Source organism: Marmota monax, unplaced genomic scaffold, assembly GCF_021218885.2.
Source record: "Marmota monax isolate L192 unplaced genomic scaffold, Marmota_monax_Labrador192_F-V1.1 WCK01_AAM20220418_F8-fsc00075, whole genome shotgun sequence".
NCBI lineage: Eukaryota > Metazoa > Chordata > Mammalia > Rodentia > Sciuridae > Marmota > Marmota monax.
In genome coordinates this window covers 2,957,427-2,966,262 of record NW_026694772.1, presented here as the reverse complement: position 1 = coordinate 2,966,262, position 8,836 = coordinate 2,957,427, and positions in this window count along the sequence as shown.

Sequence of the window (8,836 nt, the reverse complement as noted above, 5' to 3'; positions counted from 1 at the left end):
AACTTTTATTTTAGTCTTATTTAAATTTATTTGATTTTACAGTCCAAATATATTATAATCTGTCTTTTCTAGATGACAGACAAGTCTATCTGCAAATGAATCAGTTCTTCTTGCCCCAAAACAGAAAATTAAAGTTTTCAAAAGCCCTTAGTTGGTTTACCCTGTTTCAACTTAACTGACAAAGAATAACCCTGCTCAAATGATAACCATTTCATCATCTTTTTCTACCATAGACCAAAGCTATTTTCCAAATCCTTAATTGGTGACCATTTCCACTTAGTGAGTTTGATTGTTTTGTTTACCTTTGTTCAATGGTTTATCATAAAAACTCACTTTTAAAATTATACTAGCATTTTTATTAGAGTCTTTCATAATTTTCTGCACTATGTCATGGATATAGATCCAATTGAAAAGGCAGTTTACATATGAGCCATAATAAGGACAGTTATCAACTAGTTTCAAATCTGACTTGATCTGCTATAAGAAACACAGACTCATAGACTCAGGGGTAGGCTCAGTGGCAGTGCAATACTATAAAATCTGACCTGGGATGTCTCCAGGCTTTAGTAGGTCATCAAGGATTTAGTTGTGATCAAGAGATCATAGAAACTTCAAGGCCAAACATTATTTAATTTCACCTTTGTGAAAATTAAGGTCCAACCACAATCATGTGGATACCCTAGAGTGAGTCCTACCTAACTCCAGAAACACATTTTGGTGAATTCCCCAAGAACTCACTTGGCAATGCCATGAAATAACCAATGAGGGGTGATTCCACCCCACTGCAGGTTTGTTTAAGTCACATGTATTAAATGAAGAATTTGATAACACGGGGCTGGGGATGTGGCTCAAGCGGTAGCACGCTCGCCTGGCATGCGTGCGACCCGGGTTCAATCCTCAGCACCACATACAAAGATGTTGTGTCCACCAAAAACCAAAATGTAAATAAAATTATTTAAAAAAAAAGAATTTGATAACACTCACTCTTGATTTTGTTTCTTAAATTGAAAATCATCCTTGCCAGGAAAAAGTTTTCTGTAATAAAATAGTTGGCATATGAGAAGTTAGCTTACATCTCTCTTTGTATAAAAGCTGAGCATAAGAAATTGGTTTTGGGGCTGGAGATGTGGCTCAAGCGGTAACACGCTCGCCTGGCATGTGCGGGGCACTGGGTTCGATCCTCAGCACCACATAAAATAAAATAAAGAGGTTGTGTCCACCGAAAACTGAAAAATAAATATAAAAAAAAAGAAATTGGTTTTGAACTGCTTTCCTTTGTTGACTATAATAAAGTAGGATGGAAATTTCCTCAATAGCTGAAATCTTATAATATGGGTTTCCATTAATCTGCTATATTGCCTTGATTTCTGTTTCTCTAAATGGATATTATTACTATTACCCAATTACCTCTGCCAGTGTAAAAAATATCTTCTATGCAATTTCCATCATATCATCCACATCTAGCTCACTCTATAGTGGCCACCCTATATTTACTTCTAAATGTTCTAACACTAGTTGATTTTGTGTCATTGCACACTGCTAGTTATTCTCCTTCCTCCCCACTTTCTCCTTTCTAATCTCTTTCATTAGTTTCACATCAACCATCTATTTCCTAGAACTAAGGTTTCTTGCCTGTCTTTTTTTATCTTATTTTAAATATCTTATCTTGGTGAACTCATCACTTGCAACACCTTCCACTATCTTCTCTGTGTGACCTGTATTGTATATCTGTATCTCTAGGCCTGATTTTTTTTTCTCTTATGATCACAAAAAGCTTGTTTATGGGTATTTGACTACTTTAATCATCTGTCTCAAAGGTCACATTCTCACTCATCTTTTTTTAATATTTATTTTTTAGTTGTAGTTGGACACAATACCTTTATTTATTTATTTTTATGTGGTGCTGAGGATAAAACCCAGGGCCTCACACTTGCTAGGCAAGTGCTCTACCACTGAGCCACAACCCCAGCCCACATCCTCATTCATCTTTTTTTTTAATATTTATTTTTTAGTTTTTGGTGGACACAACATCTTTGTTTGTATGTGGTGCTGAGGATCGAACCCGGGCCGCACGCATGCCAGGCAAGCGCGCTACCGCTTGAGCCACATCCCCAGCCCCCTCATTCATCTTTATGGCAAGACCTAAACTCAAATTCCTACCTTGAATTCCTCTCTAATTTAACTTCATCCTTGATTTCTACAATTAGTCACCAATGCCTGCCAATTTGATACACTAGACCAGAGTCATTTATAATTGGATTTTCTTTGCACCTCTAAGAAAAGTAAACAAAACAACAACAAATAAATCAATAGTGCCCATATGACAGTACATAAAAAAAACCCTTTTTCATAATAATGCATAATATAACATCTTTAAAAACACAATTCACCAGAAATAGCAGTGCATGCCTGTAAACCCAGCTACTCAGGAGGTTGAGAGTGAAGGCCAGCCTGGATAACTTAGCAAGACCCTGCCTCAAAATTTAAAAAATGGGGGTGGGTGGGGATGTAGCTCAGTGACAGACTACTTGCCTGGCATATATGAGGCCCTGGGTTCCATCCCCATTACCATAAAAACAAAACCTGTAATCCTATCTACACAAATTCATTTTTCATAGTTTATCTTAATAATTACTTTTTCTGCAGATATAATTATAATATTCTACATAAGTTTTTAATGTACTTTCTCTGCAAAAGATTAATTTTAGTTGGCATTCTATAAAATTAACATGAACATATTAGAATTTAGAAACATGTTACATATCCCATAGAGTTAAATTAATATGACATTTAAAAATTCTTAGTTATACTCCAGTAGGTTTAATTTATACCAAAGAAATCCATGAGGTAAGCTCCAGGGCAGTACTGCTTATCTTGAGGACGGAATGACAGATTATAATTGCTTTATTAAGTACAACATTCTGAATTCCTATGAAGCTGTAATAGCTTGTTGTGCACTAGAGATTTTGTTATTTAGGATATAATTGATTGTAATGTATACTGTTTGCTCTTGAATAATTCCCATTTTCCACCTCAGAAAGATTTTCATTTCAGTATCAAATAATATGATTACTGCATTTGTAAAATTTCTGAAGCATTTTGAAATGCTTTCAGTTGAAAAATGATTTGAAAATGAAATATGATAAAAATTGAAAGGCAAATTGAATTTAATCCTATATATCTCATTTTAAAGCCATGTATAGTACACAGAATAGCTCATCCTTGTTGGCTATTACTCTTTAGTTGGCATCAATCAAAGGTAGCAAAGAAAGTACCTGAATGCTTAAGGAATTAACAATCCCACAAATACTTGGGTTTCTGCTTTCTAATTGTCATCCTTTGATTTTTTTATGGACACTGTCTACCTTAATGATCTAGTAAACATTGCTAACACCAAATTCAAATCTGTATCATTAACTCTAATTAAAGTAAACTGGAAACTGTAGCAAAACTATTTGTTTTAAGCCCATTTTAACAAACTTCTGCTCTGTCTTTCATAGTTCTTATATTTTCCTCTGTTGATCTCTTATTCCTTCCCTCAATCCGATTTTCAGATATTGAACATGGAGACATTTGCTTCTTCAAGCTAAGATAATGTCTTATTTCATCTACCATAAATTGATTTTGAAGAGAATATTATTCTGTTCTCTGGTTGAACAACTTAGGACTTCCATTTAACTGATAATGTTTACTTACCTATTTTTTAAAATATTTTTTAGTTGTAGATGAACACCTTTATTTTATTTATTTATTTTTATTTAGTGCTTAGGATCTAACCCAGTGCCTCACACATGCTAGGTGAGCACTCTACCACTGAGCCAAAATCCCTACTTACCTATTTTTTGAGGCTCACACAAATGAGTATTTGCATGAATACTGCTTTGGCCTCATATTAATTTACTTCTGTTAAGACTAGGAGACAAAATACTCAGCCAAATTTATAAAGAATCTTAATTCTCATGCATTGATTTTTATCCTAAACCGTAGTCTGGCAGGGGTTTTATTGTTTGGTTTGGTTTATTTATTTTTTTATTTGGTTGGTTGGTTTTGTTTTGTTTTGTGTTGGTTTTTTGGTTTGCCTTTCAGACTTTTGAAAGGAGGGAAAGAAAAGGAAGGTCAAATCTGTTGGTATCTGTTTTTGTTGGGGTCTCTCTAAAGGACTGAACTAAATGAAAAGGCTAGATTGACCCAATAGATTAAAATTGTATTTTTAGATAGAATATAAATTCCATTTTCTTTAATGTCCTTGCCTGCACAGTTTTAGATAATCTGAACTATAAAGGATGAGCATAGTAAATTTTGAAATCCAAAAGTGATAGTGGCCTCTCTCTTTCAACCTGTTTAGGAGAGTGGCTTTGGAGAGCAAAGTTAACTAGCAGTTTGAATATTACTCTACAACCAGACATATATATATATATATATATATATATATATATATATATATATATATATATATATATATTTAGTTGTAGTTGACACAATATCTTTATTTTATTTATTTATTTATATATGGTGCTGAGAATTGAACCCAGGGCCTCTTTGCATGTGCTAGGCGAGCGCTCTACTGCTGAGCCACAACCCCAGCCCTACAACCAGACTTCTAATGAGAATTTTAGCTTCTGTCATCAAGTAGGTGATAGAAGTTCGCAGACTCTAGATTGTGCAGTTTGGGTAATTGCATGCATGCATGCGTGTGTGGTGCTTGGGATCAAACTACAGGTCTCACGCATGCTAAGCAAGGCTCTACCACTGTACCACACCCCCAGACCTAGGATAGGTTTCTTAAGGCAGAGAAACAACAAGCTCCAAAGCCAAGCAGGGATTTTTACACCCGAAAGAAAGTTCCAGATTTTCAAAACTGACATTCTCTTTGGAATGGTTCTTCTGACTTTTTCCCCTTGCTTATTTTTATCATGCCATAGCACTGGTTCATGTTGATGAAGGCAGCCAGAGACATGTGAGGTCTACGGATGAGAAACTGAAACTTTGGTCCAGAGCATTTTTTCTCAAAGCAATGGAGAAGTGAAAATAGTGCCTGTGAGCACATCCCCCCCCCCCGCCCTTAGTAGTGGGGATTGAAGCTGGAGGCAGTCCATCACTGAGCTTCTGAGCTACATACCCGCCCTTTTTATTTTTTATTTTAAGACAAAGTCTTACTAAATTGCTGAGGTTGACCTTGAACTTACAATCCTCCTACTCAGCCTTCTGAGCAGCTGAGATTACAGGTGTGTGCCCTGGCACTCATCTTGTGATTTCTTAAATTTCCATAGTTCCTCCCTTCTGGGACAGAAAGTTTTCATCTCTGTCTTCAGTAGACCACATCCTCCTTAAAATCCTGTCCCTCTTTGAGTAAAACTCAAGCACATATGCGTATTAAATTATAGGTCCAAGAGCTAACATTGTCTAAGCAACTTCTTTCTATTTCTAGTTCCTGCATTTATAAAAACAAAGCAATTTCTATTGTTTGTACCTCTTTTCCTTAACTCCTAGGGACAAGAAGAAAGATGTTTAAGGCTCATAAAAATGGGATAACTTTCAACATAATATTTTTCAAGATAACTTTTATTATTGTGTCCACCCAAAATTAAAAAAATAAATATTTATTTTTAAAATAAAATTTTACATTTATGTGGTTCTGAGAATGGAACCCAGTGCCTCATGCATGCTAGGCTAGCACTCTACCACTGAGCCACAACCCCAGCCCCTGTTTTCTGCATCTTAACTTTCTTGGAGGAATTACTATGATGTTTATGATGATCAATCCTTTCTTTTGAAGGCTTATTATTAGAAATTCCAACTAAGTAATAAGATTAGATTAGAATTAAATGAAGGAGACATAAGAGCTCATTGCACACATATCATGTCAAATTGATTCACAGGTTTCTTGGCTTTTCTTCAAGGTCTTTTAGATTTTAGGTATTTTTACCACAAACAAGAAAAAAATAAAGAAAGAGAAAGAAAGAGAAAAGATAACTCTTGTGGATGATGAGTATGTTAATTTGCTTAATTCTAATAATCATTTAACTATGCATATGTCTTTCAAAATAAGTATACTAAAATATCCAGGTATACATCTTAAATAAGTGCAATAAAATGGCTTTTTAATATATTGCTTCTCAAACTTTGACATGCACATAAATTACCCAGGAATCCTATGAAAAATCAAATTAGTAGATCTGGAATAGAGCCTAATATTCTAAATTTATTCAGTCTCCTAGAGGATGACAATACTGCTTATTTACAGAGGACCACATTTATTTATGCTGCTTATCTAAGAAGGCACTTGTTTTCTGCATTTTTATATAAATATTTATTTTTTAGTTTTAGTGGACACAATATCTTTATTTACATTTATGTGGTTCTGAGGGTCAAACCCAGTGACTCATGCATGCTAGGTGACCACTCTACCACGGAGCCACAACCCTAGCCCCTGTTTTGTGCATCTTAACATGAATCTTTATAAATAGCATAAGTTTTTATTTGCATAATGTCTGCTATATGGTATAATACAAACTTAAAGTTTTGACTTATGTAATTTAATCCACAAAATATCCCTAAAAATAACAATGATTATTTCAAAAATTAAAGTTTGGGCAGGGCGCGGAAGCACACACATGTAATCCCAGTGGCCTGGGAGGTTGAGGCAGGAAGATCAGGTGTTCAAAACCAGCCTCAGAGAGATCCTGTCTCTAAATAAAATATAAAATAGGCCTGGGGATGTGGCTCAGTGGTGAAGTGCCTCTGAGTTCAATCCCTGGTACCAAAAAAAAAAAAAAAGAAGAAGAAGAAGAAGAAGAAAGAAAAATTAAAGTTTGGTTTCCAAATAAGTTATTATTTGCCCAAGGTCACACATCATTTAGGTGCCAGGGATTTAGACCCAGGTATTTACTGACTCTAAAGCTAGAGCATCATATATAATATGGTCTATGTGTTATATACAAGGTCTTGAACACAGCATTTTGAGGGAGAAATGATGAACAGTTTCGACCTATCAGGATCAATAGTATAATAGCAGAAATTGGACAAATACATGAGATGATAAATTACAGTTTTTAAAAATTATTGTGCAAATACCAAAGATGAAGCATAGACTATTGAGTTAAATAGTAATAAAATAGGAAAAGGAAGTTAATAATACATTTCTGTAAAATTATTTTGGATTAGATTTAATTAATTTCTGTTGTGTTAAAATATAAAAATATTTCCAATAGAATTTAAAATTTGGTACTGGATTATTAAGAGATATAAAGCCTATTTCAGAAGCTTAGGAAAGAAAGTTCTTATTCATGGAGAGGTAGGAGAATTGAGGACACCTCCAAAGAAAAGCTGGGACGTTGATGAGTGAAGAGAAGGTTATAAACAAAGGTATATGAGGAGTGGTATTTTGTGGAAATGGAATGAACCCATTGGGCACAGCAGAGAATTTCATAATTTGCAGAGTGTATCAGTTACCAGTTGCTGCATAACAAAATATTCCCAAACTCTGCATTTTTATATAGCCATTTATTTAGCTCACAATCCTGTAGGTAGCTTTTTCTGGTCTGCACCAGGCCTTGTTCACTTCTCTGTAGTCAATCAGAATGTCAGATGAGGAATAACTGGACCCAAGTGGCATCATTCACATAGCCAGTGACTGACTAGCACAATGAAGGAGAACAGGGCATTTGTTCTTGAACAAGTGATAAAAGCACCAAGAAACCAGGCCCCCACTTGTATTAAAATTGTTAACATCCCATTGATGTTCAAAAGATTGTACCTCTTTTATTTCTATACCCAGGATTGAACCCAGGGGTGCTTAACCACTGAACCACATTCCCAGCCCTTTTTATCTTTTTATCTTGAGATATTGTTTCTCTAAATTGTGTAGGGCCTCACTAAGTTGCTGAGGCTGACTTTGAACTTATGATTCTTCTTCTTCAGCCTCCTGAGCCACTGGGATTACAGGTGTATACCACTGCACCCAGAAAAATTCTACCTGTTTTTTATTGTTGTTCTGGGGATGGAACCCAGGACTTGCACATGCTAAGCATATGCTCTACCACAGAGTTACATCCCCAGCCCAGATTACATCTCTTGATGAAAGAAGTACAGAATTGTGGGCATTCTAACAACTTCCATTTATAAATAATAGGGAAGAGGAACTTGAACAAAGAGTGAAGTTCTGAGAGTTGGGGGCGGAGGAGAAGGAAAGATAAACATCTCTGAGGTCATTTCAAGATCTCTACTTATAAAATAAAAATTCTTGTCAAAATTTAAACTTGCAATTTTAAAATAATTTCTATTAATTATCTGCTCATGATTTTTTAAAAATATAATACTATAGAACTCTAAAGGAAAAAAAAAACCTTCCCCCCAACCCCCTCATTATCACTCTCAAAAGGAAAACATTGTTTCCAATATTATGTTTTTTTTTTCTGGTAAAATAAGGTTTTTCTTTTTGTTTTTTTAAAGAGAGAGAGTATTTATTTTTTAGTTTTCGGCGGACGCAACATCTTTGTTTTGTATATGGTGCTGAGGATCGAACCCAGGCCGCACGCATGCCAGGCAAGCGTGCTACCGCTTGAGCCACATCCCCAGCCCCTAAGGTTTTTCTTACAGATTTTCACAAATTCTCAATGTGAACCTCATTGAATACAAGTTATATTAAAGAAATGTTCCATATAGAATTATTAATATTTTGTACCTTTTTAACATTGAGATCTAGACTTGATCACTATCATAATCAATCCAAAATATACTTATTGAGCATTTATTATGACCAGGCATTAGACATTTACTGTATAAAAACTATTTAGGTTCAATTCCCATCTCCAAAGGGTTTGTAGTTGAGTAACTT